Below are 23,051 nucleotides of genomic sequence, written 5' to 3' on the forward strand. Positions count from 1 at the left end.
AACCCTCAGGATAAAGCTCTCTGCTTGACACTAAAGAATGGGTCATAAATCAATCAAAAGGTAAATCATATTTTCCCTTTGAAAGACTTTTCCAGAGGGGAAGAATGCTGAAGTGTCATCTTTGGGGTACACACGGAGCCCCTGTCCAAACAGCTCGATGGTTCAGGGTTTCTTTAAACTTCTCCATCAGTACAACACTCCTTCTCACCTCCCTGCTCCCATCCCGGTCTCTCCCGATCACAAGGGGACATTCTCTCCTGCAGGGATGAGGCCAAAACCTGAGACTTTCTTTAGTTCTGCGTTTCTTTAGCTGGTGGGCAGGAGGATCTGAGGGAAGGCAGTCACTCAGGTTCTCTCCAGCCTTTCATGGACAGACCCCATCCCTAGGGTGCAAGGTACATGCAGAAGCAGGCAATTGCTCCCCCCACAGAGAAGGTGTGTGAGGGCTCTGGCCTGCATGCAGCAACCTTTACACATGCTGTGCGACTGGAAGCAGATTCCTGGGGGCTTTGCAAGCTCTAAGCCTCTCTGCAGTAACACTGCCTTGCAGGTGCCAAGGAAGGAGCGGGGAGCACTGGAAGCACCAAGCCAAAGCCCTGTCGGAGGCTGTGAGCCCTCACAGGGGCTCCTTACTGCACCTTAGAGTGGTGCTGCCGAAAGAGCTGCCTCCCAGTTGCAGAACAGCAGATGTGTTTACCACACATCAATCTGTCTCTGTCTGGGTCCTTACCCGGCCCCCATCATCATCCTATTCAAGAGTCTGCAAAGTATTTAAAAATAGCATTAACACTAACAATCCCTCTTTCTTTCCTCTCAAGCTTGTAGCAGAAATAGCTTGATTAGTGTACAGCTCTGGTGCTTCAAGGGGGAGAGAAATGAAACTGCAGAGCTTTGCAGAGTGGCTTTTCAGCCTTCTTCAGGCAGCAACTGCTGGCTGCTTTGCTGAAGCACAGGTTCTTCAAACGATGGCAGATTTTAGATCAAGGACTGCTTGTTCTGCCACACATATTCTGAGGCAGATTTACAATAAGGAAAGAGAGAGAGGCCCTGGTGCAGCTTTGGACCTTGGAAGAGATGCACCTGACACTCCTCCTCATCCCCTGCCATTACTCTTTAACCACATCCAGAAGGTTGGGAAGGACAGGAGCTGGGAAGGGGGTCTGTCCTGGGGCAGAGGTGTGGACTAGGCAGAAGATAGCTCAGCAAGCTCTCTGAAAATACCATTGGGCTGTATTTAGCCTGACCAGGGTGGAGCTTGGCAGGCAAGACCTCTGGTGTCTCATTGCATCCCTCAGATATGGATTTCAGGGGTGACTTTGAGGGAATAACTTGTCTTCTCCAGGGCTTATCCTCCCTCTCAGCAGAAAGGGTGCCACCTTCTCAATTCACAGGGAAGGTTTTACTCACTTTAGTGTGTGTGTGCAGTGTTTTGAGATTTGTATTTACAGACACTGTGTGATGCCACTACCTAGCAATGCTTCGCAGGCCAAGTCAGTGTGGGCATGACTCCTGACTGACCTTTCCAGTAAGTTTCCCTCTCAAATCCACATCCCCTGGGTGCCTTTCTCCAGGGCTGCTGCCAGCTCTTCCTCACCTTTTGTTTGTGAAATACACCATGCCAGCTGGGAATCAGCAATGGCTCTCTATGCTTCTCCCCTGCCTTGAGGGCACTGAAGAGGCAAGTTCTCAGCACAGCTGCGAACAGACGGTCCCAACAGCACAGCACCACACACATTCCCACAGCAGAGGACACCAGCAAGGTCCCTGCTGTCCTGTAGCCAAACACCCTGTCAAAAGGAAGGGTGGGAAGTATGAACAACTCGCTCCCCCAATCCTATCAGAGTGCCTCAGACACTCTGTACCGTGCATTGCCTCTAAGAGCTGCAACAGGAGGTTGAGTCAGGAGAGTGGGGAGCAGCTGCAGCCGCTCAGCCCAGATGGAGTAAGACCCCGGGAGGCTCACAACGCTGTGGTACAGCTTCCTCCTTTGCAGCACGAGTCAGTGAATTTTTTCCACAGTGTTTCCTCTCCTGCAACTTACTGCTGCAAGATTCAGGGATGTGGTCCGTGGGTCTGCCTCGAGGCTGACACAGCATCAGGCCCCTTAGGGCATGGCAGTGAAAAAGCAAGGAAAGCAAATTGCAGGAATAAATTGCACACAGATTGCAACTGTAAGCTACCCTCTCCAACAGCATCTCTCCCAGGATCTCGGAGCACTTATCACTTGGGAAGGAGTTTAGCTTAGTGGCAACCTCAGGATGGAGGCTTCATGGAGTTTCACATCATGTTGTACTTTCAGTGGAGGAAGTGTGGGCAGAGAGAGAGGGGCAGATGGCCTAGGAAAGTTTAGAATGCCAGGGAAGAGCTGCCGCTCAGAGCACTGCAGTGTGGGTTGCTGCGTATGTCTGTGCTGGACAGAGCTGTGGTGGCAGTGGAAGGAGGAAGGTCTTACCAGGGCAGCCACTCCACTGCCATGTGGCTAGGAACACAGACTGCCCCAGCCACTGCCTTCAGGAGGGATAAAGAAGACTGTAGCACACCGGATACTCCACTGTCCCCTCCAATAAATCTACTGGATGCTCTATCCAATAAAAATATCTCTGCACTAACCCACTTGCCCCAGAACTGAGTCTCATTGCAGAAGTGTGCAGCTTTTGCCAGGAGCCAGCTCTGACTGTGGCATGAGGGGAAGCATCTTCCTGCACTGCCAACTCTCAGCACCCCCAGTCCAACCATAGGACAGACTAAACCGTGGCTCTGTGTGTAGCAGTGAAACAGCCATGTCAAATGTTGTGGACATAAAAAGGAAGAGCCTGGAGCATGAGTAAGCAAAGCCTGAGTGGTTTGGACTTCCAGAGTTTCCAGCAGCCTTGGATCTGGTCTCTTCCTCATGATTTTCCACTCCAGAGAGAACCCCAGAAGTCAAAGTCCTTAACCAATCTCTCCTAGACCGGTCCCAGGGTTGGGTGTCCACCCAAGGATTGCCTGCAGCTCACTAACCACCCAACATGCCTGTGGTTAATAACCAGTCAATCAGCTCCTACCCATGTTCTCTCTCCAGCCACAGGAGGAGAAAGTCTCTGCCTTATCCCAGGAAATTCTGAAAGATTTAATGCCTTGCAGGCATAGGCAATCAGTTCCTCCGGTGTGGATTTTCCTAAAATCAAGGTGCTGCAGAGCTGGAACAACCCAGATAACTCATTCTTGGAGCACGGTAATGCTTCTGCCAGTAGTGCAAGAGGAATCCAGGCTTCTGCTGAGCCATCTGTGGGGAAGCATCTCACCATTTCCTGACACCCACACGCTGGCTTTCATCCACAAGCACACAGAACCCTTCTGGGCTGACCGTGCTACCTGGGGACTTCATGCCTCCAACACTGAGGAGGGATGGATGGATGGATGGATGGATGGATGGATGGATGGATGGATGGATGGATGGATGGATGGATGGATGGATGGCTTCCTACCATTAAGGGCAGCTTAGGATGCCAGGGCAGAATAAGAGCAGCCCTCAATGCACTTGGTGAAGAGCAGCACTTCGTGCCCTGCTCAAGCTGGGGGCAAGGTGCAGAAGGACACAGCCAGTGGGTCTGCACAGCCATAAGCATGGTAGTGGTGAGCATGGCTGTAGTCCTTCTGGGCACTGACCACAACCTCTTGGAATGTCCCCTTAGCAAAGGGAGAAGCAGGTGAGAAAAGGAACTGACACTGGCCTGCTGCTTTGCCTGTGTTGGGTTTGCTCTGTGTTCCACTTTGTAAATGTCATTTGAGCTGTAAAATGTTACTTGATGTCTTTCTTTCCAAGGTATTTTCAGCAATGCCTGCTCCAGAAAGAAACGTGGCCAAGACTTGCCAGCTATCCTGAGAAGACGTCTCTTGTTCTCCAAGAGCACTTGCCAGCCAAGGATCTCAAAATATTTTGCCCTCCTTACTGCATCCAGTGGCAAGAGCTTTGTTACCTGAAGCCCAACGTGATCAACAAGTCCCCACCTGAGCCTGGGACTGTGCCACCTTCTGTGCCTCATGGTTTGCTGAAAGCTGTTTCTCTGAAACATGTTTCACTGAAACCTCTTCAAGAGAAACTCCTCGGGTATGGCAATCACCACCCTCAGAAGGGTAAGGGAGGGACAGATCTGTTCTGTGCCTCATGGTTTGCTGAAAGCTGTTTCACTGAAACCTCTTCAGGAGAAACTCCTCGAGTATGCCAATCACCACCCTCAGAAAGGCAAGGGAGGGACAGATGTGTGCTGTGTGCAGGCCAGTGAAAGGAGAAGTCTCCTACAGCAGGGCTGAGGTGTGACAGCCCTCACTTCTGCCCTCTGTGCATCCAGCCCCAGCTGGGAGGCTGAAGTACGAGCTGCTTCTCACACCCCCTTTCAAGTAGCATGGTGACTTTATTACAGCCGAGAGACAGCTCCTAAAGGAGGCGGGAAGGGGGAAACTGAAGCAGGCCGGTCTTCTGCTCCCGCTTAACCTGCTCCGAGGCAGAGGCCGCCAGACAAAGCATTGGCTGTGGCTGTTCATGTGGCCAGAGCAAGGAATGGCCCAGCGGCTGCTGCAGTGGGAAGCGGTTGCACCAACATCACCATCATCCCGCCTCAGGGAAACTGAGGCACGCAGTGGCGATGCGCGCATCAAGCAGCAGCTGGGGGGACCAAATCCCAGAAGCACTGTGGCCGCTGGGTTCGGGCTGTGTCTCCTAGGTTGCCTTATAGATGGCCAACCCGCACGGGTTGTAACTACGGCAGGTGGCTGTTTCGTGAAGCAGCCGGAGCGGGAAATCCCCCCGGCACCGGCCAGGGGCAGAGAGAGACCCTCGGGACGGGCTAAAAAAATCCCGCCCCTCTCCTTCGGCGGGAAAGCAGCGGCCGGCTCGGGGCAGGGAACCCTCCCCCTTCGAGGGTGCCCGGCCCCGTTGCGGGCGGCGGGGGCAGCGCTGCGGCCGTGCCCGTCCCCGCTCGCCTTTCCCCCTTTTCCCGGCTCGGGTCGCTTCCCCCGCCGCTGGCTCCGCGCTCGCCCCTTCCCCGCTTAAGGTGGCCCCGCGGGATGCGCGGCGCGCAGGAGCCGCTGCGGGCGGCCCTGGGCTCTCCCCCCACCCCCGGCACGGGGTGGCCTTAAATCGGCTCCGCGCCGCGCGTAGCCGCATCGCCGGCGCCGTCTGAAGGCGGGCGCCGCCATCCGCCGGCAGCGCCGACGGGCCGGTCCCGGTGCCGGTGCCGTTCTCAGGGCGCAGGGAGGACGCGCCTCCGCCCGGCGGCGGGCGATGCTCCCCCGGCAGCCCCCGGCGCGGTGCCGCCCCGCACTCGGCGCCCCAGCGCCCCTGCCCTGACCGGCCCATCTCGCCAGGTAAGCGGGAGACCCCGCGCTCGAGCGCCGGGGCTTTGGGGGTGTGAGCAGCGGCGGGGATACGGCGGTGACCTTGCGGTCCCCCGGCGCTTGGCGCTGGAGGGGTGCCCTGCCCCGCGACCGGCAGCCGCATCCCCAAACTTCATCTGCTCGGCGCCCGAACCGGTTCCGCGCTTGACGGGGAGCCCCTGTCCTTGCGTCCTCCCACGGCTTGGTCCGGACACCTTCCAGGGGAGCGACATCCCAGTCCCAGGCTGGAATTTTCCAGCTGTGGGGAGATGCCCCCATTCCTGGTGTGCTTCCACCCGGGAATGTCGCCGCCGGGATCTCCGAGCCAGGGTGCCCAAACGCGGGTCCCGGGCGCGCCGCTGCTCCCGGAGAGGTTTTATTGCTTCTCTCGGTGACAAATACCGGAGAAGCCAAACTACAGAAGGGCTACAAGGAGGAGGTTGTGTGCAGACACAGGTAGCGTCGCTGGGAACCGACCCCAAGTGAGGGGCTCTGGAGAAGTGGATTGGGGAAGGGCAAAAGTAGGAGGTCTGGGGAAGGGCTCTGCCCGCTTCTACCCCTGCACCGCACACGGGCGTCTACCAAGCGACGCACTTGCTGGTTTTCTGGAGCAGTTTGGGGTGGATGTTGCTAGGTGAGTTGGAAAGTACTTTTTTTCGGCCTCCCGCTCCAGCCACTCACCCATCCTGCCTCGGGCCAGGGGAGAAGAGGGAGAGGCTCAGCAGCTAATGTGTGACAGAGAGAAATCCCTCAAGGTGCTGCAAATCTGGAGAGAAGCAGCCGCCAGTTCCTCAGTAACTCTTTAGGGAAACCTGCCAAGGGGCAATTTCAGTGCAGCTGGAGAGAAGGGGTGTTGGAATCAGCAGGGCAGCAGCAAGCATCACTATAGCAGAGCAGTAATGACAAGCTATAAATACCTGTCCGATAACTTGAAGTCCACACAGCTCAGCAAGAGAGCGGGGAAGAGTGAGCAATGCAGCCCCTGCAGGTGCTTTCAGCTCATTTCCTTGTGCAAAGCACATATGCAGAGAGTGTAGCAAGGTACAGCAGCTTCACACACGAGTCTGATCACCCACTCCTGCTGGGGCTTACATCTCATCAGGTGCAAAAAGGGAAAAATGGGTGGGGAGGTTCACATCTTGTACCTCAGAAGTGCAAGGCATTGGCCTCACTAGCCTCAGACAGGACTGGGAACAGGGGCTGTATAGCACTTCCACAAGCTGGGAGACAGGTGTACAGAGACAGCAGGATAGAAACCTCACAGAAGGGAGGCCATCATTATTCCAAAACATGATTCCTCAGTAGGAGATTATGGGGACTTCAGTCTCAGGCAATAGAGAGGGTTACAGGGCAGGAGGAGGCCACTGTTCAGAGGTGTGTGTGACAGCCTGTGTCACATCTGCAGCCGTGCACGCTGCCAATCCCCTTTTCTCTGTGCCCTGGAGCAGGATGTGGGGGCTCCGTGAGCTTTGGTTGGTGCCTGCTCCATGGTTTCCTGGAATCTATCTGCTGGCAGGCACACCTAGGATACAGACTGAGCGTGAACACCAGTAGCTGAGCGCATGCTGTGCCTGCCCAGTGTGAGGCCAGGAGCTCCGTGACAGTGATTCCTGCCCTCCCTCCCCCTGTCTCTCCCTCCCAGGAGTGACTTTGGTGTTGCTTTCAGGGCACTTCAGTCTGCATTGAATTAAGGCTCCGCGGAGCAGTTAACGTGCAGAGGTAGATGTGCAGCTAACACATTGTGTTGGGTGTTTCAGGAACCTGGTGAAACCATGTTGAAGCTCTTCTTTAGCATTTTCGGTGTAGTAACAATAATAGTAGTAATAATAATATAATAATAATAATAATAATGATAATATTCATGTTAATAATAGCGAAATCATCTAAGCAACCTTGCAATCCCAAAGCAATTCAACCAGCTGACACAGAGCACAGCTGAGATGCAGCCACCTTTACAACAAAGGGCCTCAGCCTGGCTTGCAAGACACTTTACCAGCCACGGGGTAGAAAGCAAAGCAGTTGGGCTGAGGAGACTTGCTCCCACGACAAGGGTTTCAATTAGGGAAGCTCCCGCACCTTTGGGCTTTGTTACAGTGTCATCGGGGAAGACTGTTGCCTAGGGAGCTGTACAGAGCTATACAGCAGCTAAATGTGCACAAGAGAGAAAACACTTCCACAATGTACGGCCCTTAAATTCATATTCTCTCCATGGTTTGGGAATATTTTGGTGCCTAGTGCCTGTGTTCTCTAATGAGCTGCAGAGTGTCCGAGGTTGTACTGGACAGCTCAAGGCTGTGTCTCCCATGTACCCAGCATCCTTTCTTCTTGCCTATGAAGCACAGGTAAAGGTGCTTTTCGGCAGGGAACTTTCCTCTGCTTCAGCAGCAGGCCAGGAGATGTCCTTAGTGTCCGAGATCAAAGTCATACCTAGCAGGCAGCTTGCTGGCAGGAGCCTGGATTGGATTGACTCCAGCTGTACCCCTGGATGGCTTTCCTCCCCTCTTCACGGAGGTAATCACCTGCTAATGACAGTGCTCTACACATCCCCGTGTTTCTCAGTGCCTTCATAACTCCAGCCTCGGCTTCCCCTCTCTCCCAGGGTGCTGATGCTGCAGGCACAGTCACCTCCTGCTTTCCTCCAATGCCTCAAGAGGCAATGTTCCTGTTCCAATCATAAGAAGCCACCCGGCAACTCCATCCACCTCCTGGAACTATTTCCAAGGCCTCTTCTTCCCCTCCTTGAGCTCTTTCTATGGTCTTTCCTGTTCACAATACTTGGGAGCAATAAGGACGTGTACTGCAAGCCTTCATCCGTATGCCTACAAGGGAGGAGATATTTGATAGGCTTCAAAGATGCCCTTTACTGAGCATGCAAAATTGCTCTGAGAATGCTCTGCAATTATTCTGCAGGATGTACACAGGAAAGATGATATCTGTCCCCTTCCTCCTTGTATCTAATTGTTCCTAATAAAAGAAGAAGCCTAAAAAGGAGGCAATAAGCCAGACTGGAATCTGGGTCCCACACACCTCCAGGGCCCTGGAGGAGTATAAAATCACTCTGCCCTTTTTGCTCCTGGCCTTTCTGCCTAATAATAAGCATTATGCTTTTCTGCACCACTTCCCATCCCGAGATCTCCAAGTGCTCGCTCGGCATGTGTGATTAAGAGCACTCCCTGCCCACATAGAGAGCTGTTTGTCAGGATGACTACCCCCTCTTTACAAGGGAGACACGGCAGCTCATCGCGTCAGAGCTGAGACAGCCCCAGATCATCTGTCTCACAGGCGAGAGGCCCCTGCCTCTCTGGGAAGCACTTGCTGGGAAGCAGCTCAGCCTAACAGGACTGCGATTTAAAACCTGCCAGCACCACAAAGGACTAATAAATACAGGGTGTGGATGAGACCTGTGGCTGTCAGCACCCTCATCTCGGGTGCACATGTGCCTAAGGCCAGTTCTTCGAAAGGGTCACTGGTCAGACCCCACTGATTCCCTCAGGCTGGGGTACAAACTCCAAACTGCACCTCGACCCGTGGTCAGCACACTTAAAAGAACTTGGTCTTTCATGCTGTTTTAGGCTGTGCAGGCTCCTAATTAAGAGCTTGAAGCCTCTTCTAGCTCGCTCTCATGTGGCACTAGTGCTCCCGAAGGCCTTTCCTTAAAACTCAAATTTATCTACTTTGCCAGTGTTCCCAAGTGTTCAATCAACTGCCTTGCTGGCTTCTTCCACCACCACGCAGTGTGGGGGGCTGTCTGACATCTTTCTGCCTGAGATGAAAACACTGCACTCTGCAAATTCCTGAGATTTATAAAACGTGATCTAAGTTTCCTCACGAGACACAGCTTCCCAGGTGTGAGACACAGAACCGGAATCCACAGCTCCAGCGCAGAGACCTTCAGATTTTGTTTGCTGTTCATCCCTGCTCTGATCAGGTAATCCCAGTAAGGCCTGGAGCACACAGAGAGGTTCCTTTAGATGGAGTTAGTTAGCTCAGGAAGACACTTGAGGAGGGACATTGGGGTGAAAAACGAAGCAATCAACAATGCAGAAGAGGGAGAATCAATGCTTCTCTACAGGTCTTTTCTCAGTAGAGGAACTGGACTGCATTCAGGAAAACATGAAAGGTAGCAATTTGATGATAAAAGTAAGTATTTTCCCATGCTGTGCATTGTGACATAAGGAGCTCTGTGCTACAAGATGCTGCTGGTGCTGAATGTAGGATTCAGGAAGAGGAGAAATTGTGATGGATAGTAGGTTGTTCATCTCTGGACTGGGCAGTCCACTTCAAATAGATCTAAATCTTCAGGGCTGAACCTCTCACATCGACTAGCATAGGATTTTTTTTATGCCTTCCAAAACCCACAATGCTGATCAATGTAAGGCAAAGGACAAAAAGGACACAGACATGTTCAAGTGAAGATCACTGGGGCATATTTTAATTTCCAGACAGAAGCAAAAAACCCTTTTTTCCCAGCCTGTGTGCTGACACTTAGCTCTTGTAGGTTTGGGTTTTTCAGCTGGAGTGGGTTCAGGTTAACTTCTGCTGAGATTTGAGCTGGTGCAGTGGTGCTTACGCTGCCACTTCCCCTGCCCATGTTGTGGATTTTAGCAGACTGCCAGCGTCCTGGCAACTTTATGTGGTGCTGGTCTGTGAATAATGCTGCATTGCAAAAGGAAATGGTTTTCTTTGGATGTTACCCCTTGTCAATGAGAGCAAGGGCATTTATTCCCAGTGCAGCCAACCCCTAGCCAAGGAAAATGCTGGGATTACTTGGAGCTGAACAGGGTTAGCAGTCAGGCAATCTCAGCTCTGGATAAAAGATTTTAGAGCAGCAGTGTTGTCTCGTTCTGTAAGTTCACGGTGGGTCTGTGTGTGGGAGTACAGGGCACATGGGAGCTGTGATTTGCTAAGCAAAGCAGGATTGCTCCCTGGCAATCCTTGTGTGGGAGAACTTGGAGGAAAAGCCAAGGGCCAGGCAGGCAGCAGTAACTTGCAGACCCTGCCTCCCCTGAGGTGACGCTCCCCTGGGGTGTGGCAGGGCAGCGTGGCTTCTAAAGACACTGTCCTTGAGGGCAGGTTTTAGCAAGGTCCTCTGCTCCCAACAAAAATCTCAGTGTCTCTTGATAGAAACAGCACAGTTGATCCTTGCCTGGCAGGAGCAGAGGTCACTGGCTCCTCTCTCCCTTCATGGCCCAGTTGTTAAAGTAGGATAGTTGATATTCTTCTTGCCCTGACCTTCCCTCATTCTGAAAGCTAAAAACAGCTGTAAAGGGGTATTTCTCCTACGACTGGCAGATTTAATTTATTTTCATCGTTGCATCCATAGCTATAGGTTAGGCAACAGTGCTAGGCCTCATGAAAGCCCTGGCTGTGACCACAGCGATGGGACTGACATACTGCACAAAGTGCCAAAGTGCTGGGTGAGCCTGGGTGGCAGCACGGGATCTTGTCCTCTCTGCCATGCTGGGGTTCCTTCCTCACTGGTCCAGCCACTGTGTTCATTGTGTCTCCCCTCCACTTTCTCCAGAACAAATGCCAGGGTGATCTTAACTTTCTCCCTGCTGATACCTCATCCCCTGAATCCTTCTCTCCTGAGGCCCTTCCCCCAGCCCAGATCCATACAAAGGTGAAAAGGAAGGAGGAGACGATGACTTTCCTGTATCTGCCAGCTTCTCTCTCCACCTCTGACGTGAATGAGGCCCTTCATGGTTTTCTCTTGAGCAAACACAGATGCTTTTGTTTTATGGGCTTGTGGGACGGGATGGAATTAATAAATCAGAGCGCCAGTGCTGTGCCGCCACATTCCTGCAATTTTAAGGCAAGATCACACTCACAAAAAAAGGCAGAAACAAAATAGGCAATCTCTTCAGAGAGCACTCAGATGATTTGACTGTGCCTCCTGCTTGCTATCCCACTTGGTCTCCTGCTCCCTCATCCTTGTTCGTTCCTCCTCTTCCTTTCTCCGACTTTCGCATTCCCATTAACCTCATTTCTTCTGTTCCCTTTCCCTTCCTCAGGAATCACTTTCAGTCACACCTTAGTTTCTCACCTCCACCTATTTTTCTTCCTTTGTCTTCCTTTCATTTATGTTTCCCTTACCCCTACCCTACACTAAGGTGTGACCAAGGCTTGTGCATCCATGTATGAAGTTCAACGTCCTGCATGTAAGAAGAATCAGGAATGCCTCAGCTTTTCCACCATGGACTGAAATGTCTGCTCTTACACCTGTTTTCCTCCACCCTTCTTCTGTTTTTCCTCCTAAGAATGTTGCTGCCTGAGAGATTCAGTGAATGACTCTGGGAATAAAACACAGAGTACTACTGTTCTCCTCTCAGATGTGGTATTCAACAGTGTTCCTTCGAGCAAAATTAGATCCTGCCCCAGAACTGGCAGACCCTTTCCTTCCTTGAAGGACAACCAGAAATGCTTTGCCTAAAATTAATTCTTTTGAGCCAAATGACAAGTTTTAACATCTGTGCTTGGCTACCACCAGGTGGTAAGGAGCTAGGAGAAGATCTTTTTTCTCCCCTGTAATTAGCTAACTGTATGTGGGGCTTCAGGAGGACAAAGTGAACTCTGTGGTTAGTACAAACTACCAGCAAGGGGCTGAGACAGTTTTATTCACTGCACTGGTTGTTTTTTTCTCTAATGAGCTTAGGCACTTGAAAGTCATTTCCCCAGAGTGCTTATACATTGTTGTGCTTATCTTACCTGTGGGGGAACTGAGGCACTGAAGCAGGTGAAATGATTTGCCCAGATCCACATACTGAGGCATAGTTGAAGCCAGAAAAAAAACCAAGAAATCTTGTTTCACAGTTGACTGCTTTATCCTCTGGCCTCGGAGGAGGCCAGCAAAGACCTTTATCTTGTTTAGATGAGTGGATAGTCATTCCAAGAGGGTGCTGGGGCAAGGATATCTTTCTGTACTAATATGTGACTTAATGAGTCCTGTTGCTAAGCGGCTTCAATGATAGATCATGCATCTTCTTCGCTAAGCATTGAAATAATTTTTTAATCATTAAAGCTAATACAGAATCCTCAGAAACATCCAAATCTCACAGCAGGGGCTGAAATTAGCAAGCAAACAGAAACCAAATCCTGATTATCCCCATGCACCTCTACAAAGCCCACAAGCAGTGTCTGCTAAAGTCAAACATGAGCCCAGCTGAGCTGTATCTCAGGGCTGGGCTGGGCTGGGCAGTAAGAGGCAAGCTGGCAAATCCTGCTGCTCCACAGTCCTCAGCAAATTTTTTTCCTCCCTCAGACGTGCATTCCAGCTCCTCATCTCTGTAGAGCAATAGGAAAGGAGGTAGGAGTGTTAATCACTGACCCCAGATAGCTGAGGCATCCCCTGGCAGATCTTCAGGAAGGAGAAATTATTTGCATTTTGTCAAGTGTTATTAAGTGGCAGATCTCAGCCTGGCCAACATTGTTCCCCCAGCCTATTTTTGTTTTCTTTTTGCCCTTGGAACCACCTCCTCCATCCTACTCCCACCAGCCTTTTACATTTTCTGTTTTGTGAACAAAAAATTAGTTATTTCAGGTGTTCTCTCCAGTCCAGTCCCCTGCTCTGCCTGAACTCATGTGTCTGCCCTCCAGCATGGAATACCAGCACTTCTTGAACTGTAGCAACCCACAGGCTTCTCCATAACTCCTCCAGTAATCCCAGTGTGTTTCCCATTCTGGTTAACAACTCTCATACTGTTTCCTATTTTCCTCAAACTTACAGTGCTCAGCAGCATGTCATCCAATTATAACAGGAGGGTTTTTTACAGCCAAAGTGAGGTTTCTAACTACTATGTTAGAATAGGATTCTTGGACCATTAAGGAAAACACAATAAATCCCTTATTACTCGATATGCATCAGCAGCTCCATTACAAGGCAAGTCACCAATAGGTATTTTGCTAAGATCATCACTACTGACCTCTGTGCTGACTTTTAGGGGTGAATATAGTTTATCCCAAAGGATTCTTTGAGAAAGGATAATTTAAAATTGCTCTTAGCACCTCAAAGAGCCTCTCTTGTTACCCTCTTGAGAATAAATCCAAGACTGTTCCTGTATCATGACTAGATTGCCCACTTGTGCTCCTAGTCATCTCAGCCTGCTAGACAAACCCTCATACTTCTTCCCACCTAGCAGCCTCTTCTGGAGGTGCTGCAGAGGATGCTAGTGGCTCTTTTGTCAACACCAGCTCCTGTTCAGTGGCAGATAAGCTGCCATCTCAGCAAGTTTTATTCATAGTCCATCAAGCCATGCCAAGCCAAGCCACGCTTGGACTGGAGCTCTCTTAAAGTCAAACCAAGTCCTGGAACTGTTAAACACTGGTGCAAAACAGTCACTAGGCAAGATTTCTGCTTTTGAATACTCCCTTCTGCATTGCACTTACCAGACTGATAAAATCTGATACCAAGTATTTCTTTCCTAACCCAAACATGGATCCTAACTTGAGCACCAGAACAAACACAAATGGCCTAGAAATTAGTTACAGCAGCAGAAGCAAAAATCCAGTTTCTTTCTTCTTCCTTTCCAAGCAGTTTTTGGATGTTTCCTCTGCCTAGAAGCTCTTGCTGGCCCTTCAGAGGTATTTTTTGAGGAGCTGGTAATGGATGGAGGTAGTTCACATATGTGTGTATGAAGCTAGAAATACCTAACCTGGCTTGTTGACCTCCACAAATATCCTCATAACCAGAGAGAACTTTTCTTCCCCAAGCACAAGGAGGGAGCCAGATTCATCCCCAGAACCAGGAGAGATTCAAATCCTCTCGGAATTACAGCAGGAGACCATTTCTGGTTTTAACAAGAAACCACTCTTTGCCTGCCCTGATCTTCCAGGCCAACTTGGTCTGCCTTTGAAGCTCCAAGGGCTCTCAAGCTGCAGAGAAGGGTTCAAAAACAGCCGAGTTCATCTTCCCTCTCCAGCTGAAGTATCTATTCATCAGTTATTCTGTCCAAGGCCAACTGGCAGCCCATGAATGTGGAAGTAAGGTAGGAAGGACAGCATTGCCCTGCTCTGAGTGCAGAGGTGTAAGAGCTGGAGAGACACATCTCCATCTCCCAGGGTTACCGTGGTTGTATTTGTGCAAAGAGGATACTCCAGTCTCAGGAAACATCTCAAGCAGGCAACTCACCAGCCTCGGGGTGGTGGTATCATCCCCCTTTTGCATCCAGGCCTAGGGCAGCCTGAAGCACAAAATTTCACAAATAAGCCCACGAGTGCAATACAGCACGGGCTGAGCTCCCTCCCAAGGGAAGGTTTATAAACACTACATGCAAAGACACTTTCAGACCAGGCTGCTTTCATGTGCAATTAAGGAGTATGGCAGAGAGCAATCCCTATGCAAGCAAGCCCTATGGCAAGCCCCATGCACTCTAAGAGAGAGAGCAGTTTGTTTCTCATGCTGTGAGCTCGTCTGCCCTCAATTCCCTCACAGCTTTCCCTACCTTCTCAACAGACTCTTCCATTTTAACTGTGCAAGACACAGACAAACAGAAAACAAAACCCACCTTTTTTTTTTTTTTTTTTTTTTTTTTTTTTTTTTTTTTTTTTTTTTTTTTCCCTGGTAGGTTTGGATTGTTAGAAAGGGGCATTTGACTTTTCCTACTCCTCAGTTCCATCATTCACCCACTGCTTACTTCTTCTGTAAAATAAAACTTTCTCTCATCATGATGCAGGAATATATACTAGCAGCTGCTGACAGTGCCCAAGTTAGATATTGCTCCCCTGGCATTCCCAGAGTTGGGAATTGCATATGGGTCTCTTGATCTCAAATACCTTGGCTCATAATTTGAATGTGGCCTGCCTGTAGTCCAGAGTCAACAGCTTCTCTGTTAGAACAGGGAAGGACAGCAGGACAGTCCTAGCAGGACACTGACCATCAGCTTCCTGCCCCTTTTTTCTTTTGCTCTCTTCTTCCTTTTTTATTTCACATGCAGAAGGGAGAAAAATAAACACTGCCTGCTGACTCTAATTTTCATTTTACTGTTTCTTTTAATCAAGCCCAAGCTATACAGATCAGCAGTGGCATTTAAGGTATAAATCAAGCAGTGGACCATAACATATATCTAATGCAAAAGACAATCCTCTAGGTGCCAATTTATCCATTTTATGTTTGTTTCTAAAAGTGTCTGCATGACACTTGGATGCTGCACAGCAAGTGGCAAATATAACAAGCGCTGATGATTTATTTGGGGGAAGGAATCAGAATTAGCATTTAGGACCATCTCAGCCAGTTACAAAGAGAGTTTATTTCACACAGCTCAGAGAGCTGCAACAGCAAAAATGTCCATCAAAGACACCAAAGTGGTGTTTTTCCTCTCTCTAATCTCACACAACTAACACCTGCATGATGTGGCATCATTGCTGTCCAGTGTCCTCTCTGTCTTAATCTATATGGAGCAGCCACCCACAAGACCATTCCGCACAAAGTTGCTGTTTGCACGATGCTTTTATTGATCTCATAATTCAGCCAGCATTCCCAAGTAAAAACTCAGGGGGATTCTTGCCTTTACACTGCACTCATTTTCTGCCCACAGTTCTTTCCACACAATAATAGATCAGGGCCCTGATTCTTCAGGAAGCTGGGGCACACATTTAACCATTAAAATGCCAGTATTTCCACAGATTTTGGGAAGACAGCAGACATAATTAGCTACACTGGTGTTTTAAATGGCATAACTGCTGCCCCACTCATTTGCACTGTGATTTCAGCCAGAGCAGTTTCTCTTTTGCTTTCTTTTGCCCTCCTTAGGAGTAATGGGGAAGTCCAGCAGGGAAGAGCATTTCAACATCGCCTTTGAAAGCAGGAGGAAAACAAGCTGTCTAAATCAATCAAGAGTGTGCATTAGTGATAGCATGTTCCTCTGGAGGTCTGCATTTGATGTCATATTGACACATAGCTGAGATCAAAGCCTGTCTCTGGATCCTGGCTGCTACCAGAGGAACAGCATTGGCCTTTGGGCACCATATCTTTACAAGGAGCTCGTGATCAATGTCATTTCTTCCCCCCATAACAAGCACCTGTGAAATGTAATTATCCATCAAATAATGCCTAATGCCTTTTTCTCTGAAAAAAGTAATTCCTCTCCATCTTTGAAAATGTTCTGGAAGGAAATACTATGGGCTTTTCCTTTCTGCTTTTGTAAAAAAGCTGTAAAATGACAGCTCCCACTCCTGCTGAACAGGCATCAGCTGTTAACTCAGTAGGGAAAGCTCTGAATGAGATATACAGAAACTTTGGAACAATCCACTATTGTTTTTGCTTCCTTAGAATTACTTTGCCTCCTTGTTAAAAAAAAAAAAAGCGCCTTTTTTTTTTTTTTTTTTTTTTTTTTTTTTTTTTTTTTTTTTTTTTTTTGGCTAATGCAGATATTGGGCTGATTCATGCTGATATGTTTGGAATTATTATTCTGAAATAGTCATCAGCATCTAAAAAGGACCTCAGTTCTGCCAGAGCTCTGCAGCAGGGAAGAGAAGCTGACGTCTGAATAAGCCCCTGAGTTCCCTTTCAAGAGAGGATAACTCCAAGCTTAGAGGTCTTTCAGGAGAGCGCTGGCTTTCTCAGGAGACATCTGGTACCCCCTGCTTCTCTTCGGGCCTGAGCTGCTAATCTTTCTCCGGGGATTTCCGGCACCCCTGGCTTATGGCTCTGCAGTGCAGGGAAACTGTGATGGGGCAGAGGGCTGTGTCCCTCTGAGTCACAGCCCACCCTCGCCCATGCTCAGGGGGCAGGAATGCGGTGACAGGTATATGGATCGATCGTGAAGGACATTTGGGTCTGGGCTGATTAAAAATAGCCTGGCTTAGACCTCCTTTCTCAGGCTCCGGAAGGCTCCCTGCAAGGACGGGCTTTGCAGCCAAGTTCAAGGTCTAGTCTGTATTCTAACTGGGTTATCTCCATTCCTGCTGATAGCCCAGATAGTGCCTGGATACCCTTGATCTACCTGGGGATAGCAGGCTGAGCCGCAGGCTGAGCCGCATGCCGTCTCGAAAGTATTGGCTCCCGTGGGACCTAGCCAGCAGATTTAATTAGCGCCGTCAATGTTTCTTTCTTTTCTTTTTTATTTTATTTTTTTTCTGTTGGGTTGGTTTGTTGTTGTTTTTTTTTTTTTTACTTGGAAGAAATCCCTGTATAAAGCATCACCTTCCACCAGGCCATGCTCCCACACATCCATGTCTAGGACAAAGATGCTCTTCAGAAAGGTGCTGTGTCCAGCTGTTTACGGACCAAGCTTTGAGGAATGCTCAGCTCGGCTTCATGTGGGCGGTGGAGGGATGAGGGTTGTGCATGGTGTATTCCCAAGGGACAAGCCTGGTTTCTGGGCTGAAGTAACTCTACTCCCATATGGTGAAGGGATCAGGGCTGGCAGGAGAGGATGAAGCCTTACTTTGCATCTGAGGAAAAGGCACAGGGGCTTGGGAAGGGCAGCTGTTTTGTCGGGAGTGACTCACTTCCTGGGGAAGTTGTCCCCACAGGAGCCTGCACACCAAGGGACAGAGTACTGATGGGGCTGAGCCTTGAAACTACACAGCTGCTGGTAGTTCTGCTCTTCCTGCTGTGGGGAAGGACCTGGCCATCCTTCCCTGTATTGTTTTATTATTTGTATTTCCCTGGGTTTTGTCCCTCCAGGGGACTCAGTAAATTTTCCTTTGCCCTCTCTTCCCATGAGCACTAGGGGAGTGCTCACCTCATTCAGGTTGCAGGTGTCACTTGCCTGCATCTCTTCACCAGGTCTTCAGCAGAGAGACGATTAAAACCCACAGCAGAAAAGCACTCTTACACCTTGGGACAGAACCACAGTGTCCTTCTATTGCCTGGGCTACTCGGAAGTCAAGATCCTATTTGTGGGATCAGAGCCTTTCTCTTCCCTGTTCCATCCACCTCTCCCATGAAGACAGGCTGAAAGAGTTAGGGTTGTTCAACCTGGAGAAGAGAAGGCTCTGGGGGAACCTCAGAGCACCTTCACTTACCTAAAAGGGGCTACGAGAGCTGGAGAGGGACTCTTTATAAAGGCACGTAGTGAAAGGATAAGGGGGAATGGGTTCCAACTGAAAGAGGGTAGGCTTAGGTTAAATCTTAGGAAGACATTCCTCACTTTGAGGGTAGAGAGGCGCTGGCCCAGGCTGCCCAGAATTATTGTGGATAACCCATCCCTGGGAGTGCTCAAGGCCAGGTTGGATGGGGCTTTGAGAAACCTGGTCTAGTGGAAGGTATTCCTGCCCACAGCAGAGGGGTTGGAACTAGATGATCATTAAGGTCCCTTGCAATCCAAAACAGTCCATGATTGTATGATTAACAGTTCCCTTCCTGAAAAAACTGCTTCTTTTTTTTTTCTCCCTTTGCTTTTGAGTTACCCAGTTCCAGGAGAGTTTAGGGGAGAAAGTGCTACTTTCTGAGCAGATAACCAAATCTGTCTTTTCCCTTCTTTTTCCCACCCCCACAAGAAATACAGCTGGATGTGAACCCTCAGGCACTGTCCTTCAGATCTAGCCTCCCCTTTCTGTCGGACAAAGATGCCATTCCTGAAGACCTGTCTGGGGGTCGGAGGAGTCTCGCTACTGGGAAATGCCCTGTTTTGGCTGTGTTTGCACAGTAATTACCCGTGCTTATCCCACAGCAATAACCCATTCCACCCACTTCTGTTGTTCCTTGAATCCAACCTCCCACTTTATCGTGCACATCTCAAACAGGCAGGCAGCTGCCTGGGGAGGGGAAGCGCTGCAGCATCTTGGCCTGTCTCAGTTTTTAGCACTATTGTAGTTTCGGCTGAAGGCTCTGATGGCCCCAAGGGAATGCGGGGAGAGGGGACAGCGGCTTCCTGTGCATTTCAGCACGGCAGAGACTGAACCGGTGCTGCTCACCACAAATACCGGCGCTGCCATGAATTATGCATTCCTTGTTTAAAGAGAGGTCGCTCTCATCAATAATTGAAAGCTCCCTGCTCAGCCTTCAGCATCACATCTCCCACACCGGGAGTTAGGGAACTCATGAAATCTGCATGGACTTCCTCAAGGTGGTTCGGGGCTGGTGGAGAGAGGCAGCAAAATGCAGGCAAAACAAACCGAAAACCCTGCTGGAAGCTTTGGTGTGTGAAATTAAGAGTCATCTGCATCTACCTGCAGGTCTGCTCCAGCCCTGCTCCTCACAGCCCTGTCTCCTCCCCTCTCCACACCTGGCTCCTCCCAGGGTACACACAGAACAGCAGGCTTGCAAACATGGCTCAAAACAAGATTAGGGAGCATTTCTTGAAACTTTTGGCTCCGTTACCTGAGAGGAGTTTGCTTTGGGTGCTTGCCTAGAAAATTGTTACACTGGATGGCGGGCTGTACCCAAGGGACAGTTTGAACTTTGAAATTTGTCCCTCTGGGAAGACAAGGATCTTTAGAACCTGGGTGTCTGACTAAGGCCGTACAGTCCTGGGGCTGGGGCTGGGGTTGGTCCAGCATTCAGAGTCTGGTAAGCCTGGCTCAGACAGGCCGGCTGCCCTGAACCAGAGGCTGGAAAATCACCTTTCTTGCAGACCAAACTTTTTGAAAGGTGTGGTTCTCATTCTGGATCAGGCAGGCAGAGGGATGAACCAAAACCTCAGAGGAGAACTACCAAAGCCCATATAATCCTATCCATTTCTGAGTTATCAAAAAGGATGTAAATTGAGCAGCTTCTCAATTGGATTGTAGGAAAATCAGAGGCACTGGAACGTGCCAGCCTTATAATCCCCAGTCAGCTGCGTCTCTCCCTAACTTTCACCTTTCTCCCATTCACTCAGTATGACCTTTCAAACACTGCAGCTCAGGAAGAAAGTCACTGCCTGGGTTATTTTGCAGCCTGGAATCCTTATCCCTCTCTCAACATCTGGGTTGTCCTGCCTGTAACAAATTGTACCCTGTTGGTAATTAGTCAATGACGGATGAAGGGATTTGTCACATGCGATGGTCTGAGCCCCAGCCAGATCTTGCTTCTGTTCAGCATCGTTCTGAGGAATCCAGCTCTTCCCCCTGTGTGCTTCTTTCATTGTCTTCTCCTGAATCCTTTCAGAATAATGCCCCCTGCATCAGCACAGGAGCTTAAAGGAAGACTGAATGGTGTTGCATCCCAGGAGCTGAGAAATCTGACAAAGCAGCGTGAAGCCAGAGTAGTACAAGAAACTTTTTGTCCCCATCATACTCAGCTTTGTGCTCTGTGTGTTTGTTTATTTTTTAATGGAGAACAGAAGATTGATGGATGAAATTAAGAAGAGGGATATGTAATTGGAAAACAGTTCAAGAAGGCTACGTTCAGCATATTGAAGGCATCCATCAAACGTTCGGCTAATGTTGTTATGGGTGTGTAACACAAACAAGGGCTGCAGGAGACACTAGGGAAAAAAAAAAGAAAAGGAAATAGAACGAGGAATAGGCTGGACAGGAGAAATAGCAAGGGAGGAGAAGAGCCAGCAAGAGAATACAATCAATAATATTTGTATTGCAATCACATCCAAAGGCTCCCGTTGGGATCAGTGCCGGACTGTACAAGCACATTAAGAGATGGTCCCTGCCCTCTACAGCTTAAACCCAGGAATTACCAGATGAAGGCAGGAGATGGGTTTAGATGATGGCAAAATTTTCTTCTGATCTTGAATCTCATTTAATAGGATCGGCTCTGAGAGGACAGAAGGAAGGTAGCTGTCTGCGCCAAGAATACACACTGTAATGGTTGCCAGCAGGCATGCAATTAATCCGAGCCACTTAGGAGACTTTGGTTTTAATTATAAAAAGTAGGTAAAAATATGTGCAGTAAACCTCTGTAAGCCCCACTGAGGCCATCGGCAGGCTACCCAGAGGCATCGATATGTGCCTGGATTTTGATGCTGTGTTTTCAAAAGGATGGACTGATGCTTTAATGGATCACTTTGTGGGAAATATTCCATGAGGGGTGGACATTAAGAGACTGCAAAGGGCCTTTGTGTGAGTAAGGATAGAAGACAAAGGCTAAAAATTATTAGTAAGCCAGAGGATTCCTGTAGTCCTGGAAACAGGGAAGAAAAGAGACTCTGAAGGACTGAGAAAAAGCAGGTGAAAGACATAAAGCAACAGAGAAGAGCACACGTGATGGATGCAGGGAGAGACAGTGGGGGAGACAAGGTAACATTTAAAGAGAAAATAAAGTATTCCAATAGAGATTTCTTGAAATGGGGTTGAAGTCAGCTCCTCTGTGAGGTTCACGAGTTACCTGGGGCTTTATGCAGGGTTTTAACTTCTTCAGCCTTGCCTGCTGTGGAAAAGCAATAGAGAGAAGGTGCATGCAGAAATAAATGAGCTCAGAGCACCAGGGGAGTTGCACACACAGGCAGCATCTCCACTTGTTTGCAGGGTTTGGGAAGCATGAACAGGGCTGCCTGGAAGAGGGAGGGGAGAAAGAACTAGAAAGAGAATTTGTTAAAAATTCTTCTAACTCTGATCCACTCTCCTCTGTGCTCTGTTGGTAACACGGCTGCCACGGCTGCCTCCTCCTCTCTTTCCCTCCAGAAGCAACCTGAGATTGCAGCAGTAACAGGTCTGCTGCATAGAAACTGTCTCTGTATAATTAAGGCCTTTTTATTGAAGGGAAGAAGCACTGGGTGCCTGACTCTGGTGCAGGGACATTTGTAACTGCAAGCATAGCAGAGGAAGCAAGGAGCTGTGATGACCCTGAGCCAGGGCCTGGGTGGGCCCAGGTATCTGCAGTTGTTCATAGCAATCCTTGGATTTCTTTTGTGGCTCTGTCTGTTCTCAAGCCATGAGTGATGGGAAGCTTTACTCTGCGCTGCTACGCTGGTAAGAGAAAATATTTCCTGTAGGGAAAGCAGTCCCTGGTGTGGGTAACATCATCCTGCCCTGTGCCTGGCCTGGATCTGTAGCTTACCAAATACCTCTGCCTTTGGCACTAAAGCTTGAAGGACGCTCTTGTACCTGCCTCAGGCGCAGTCACACAAAGCAACGAGAGGCAACGAGCAAAGAGGCAAAAGCAACAAAGCTAAGCAGACCCGGTATGTTTGCTGCACAAGGCTCCTGCTCACATCACCCAGCCACTGGCCACACAGCTTCCTTGGTCCATTTCTGCATCCGTTTTTTGTAGCTTGAAAATGGTGAAATGGGCACCATGGTGTTTCCTGAGTGAAGGACTAAGAAATGTTAGATATTAGCACCATTAATGGTTGGCTTGGGGAGCAGCCAGTGGGAATATGCTTCCCTAAGGGACTGCTCCAGCATTGGTACCATTGGTGTCTAACAAGGAATGAGCTTGTGTTGCCATAGTTTCCTCAACAGGGCTTATGAACCTCCACTTGCCCACCAGAGGACTTGCTGAGACATGCTAGTGTTCTGCCAGATGTGGCTGAAACAGGATTGACAGTTATTGGTGGTAGGGCACTGGTGAACCCTTCAATGGCATAATCCTTGGTTTTTTCAGGACACCAAGGTAAAATGTCAGAGGTCCATTCTAAGAGGTCCCAGAGGATGATTTTAGAATAGCATCTCCTCGTATCTTTCAAGAGTACCCTGTGGCTGCTGTCACTGCTGAAGCAAGGCGGTCGTTCCCCTCTGGACAGATGAGGTGCTGCTGGACCCAAATCCTGGGCAAGGAGTTGCTTTTGAACAAAATGTGTCTGTGTACCTTTGAGGACCTTGGTTTTAGCTGTCTGGTCTTCAATACACTTAAAAATCCCTGGCAGAGCAGGAATTTA

The 23,051-nt window shown here is 49.4% G+C and overlaps 1 protein-coding gene across 2 annotated transcripts in view; it reads left to right on the forward strand.

Moving 5' to 3' along the window:
• The first annotated feature begins 5,254 nt into the window (after positions 1-5,254).
• Positions 5,255-23,051, forward strand: part of LOC120749434 (galactosylgalactosylxylosylprotein 3-beta-glucuronosyltransferase 1-like) — a 28,069-nt gene continuing 10,272 nt past the window's right edge. The window contains exon 1 of one of the 2 annotated variants that reach the window (XM_040056824.1): positions 5,255-5,346. The gene's annotated coding sequence lies outside the window, so the exon portion shown is untranslated. The remainder of the gene's footprint in view (positions 5,347-23,051) is intronic. The other variant, XM_040056825.1, reaches the window with a different exon arrangement.

The sequence above is a fragment of the Hirundo rustica genome, chromosome 2 (assembly GCF_015227805.2).
Source record: "Hirundo rustica isolate bHirRus1 chromosome 2, bHirRus1.pri.v3, whole genome shotgun sequence".
In the NCBI taxonomy this organism is placed as follows: Eukaryota; Metazoa; Chordata; class Aves; order Passeriformes; family Hirundinidae; genus Hirundo; species Hirundo rustica.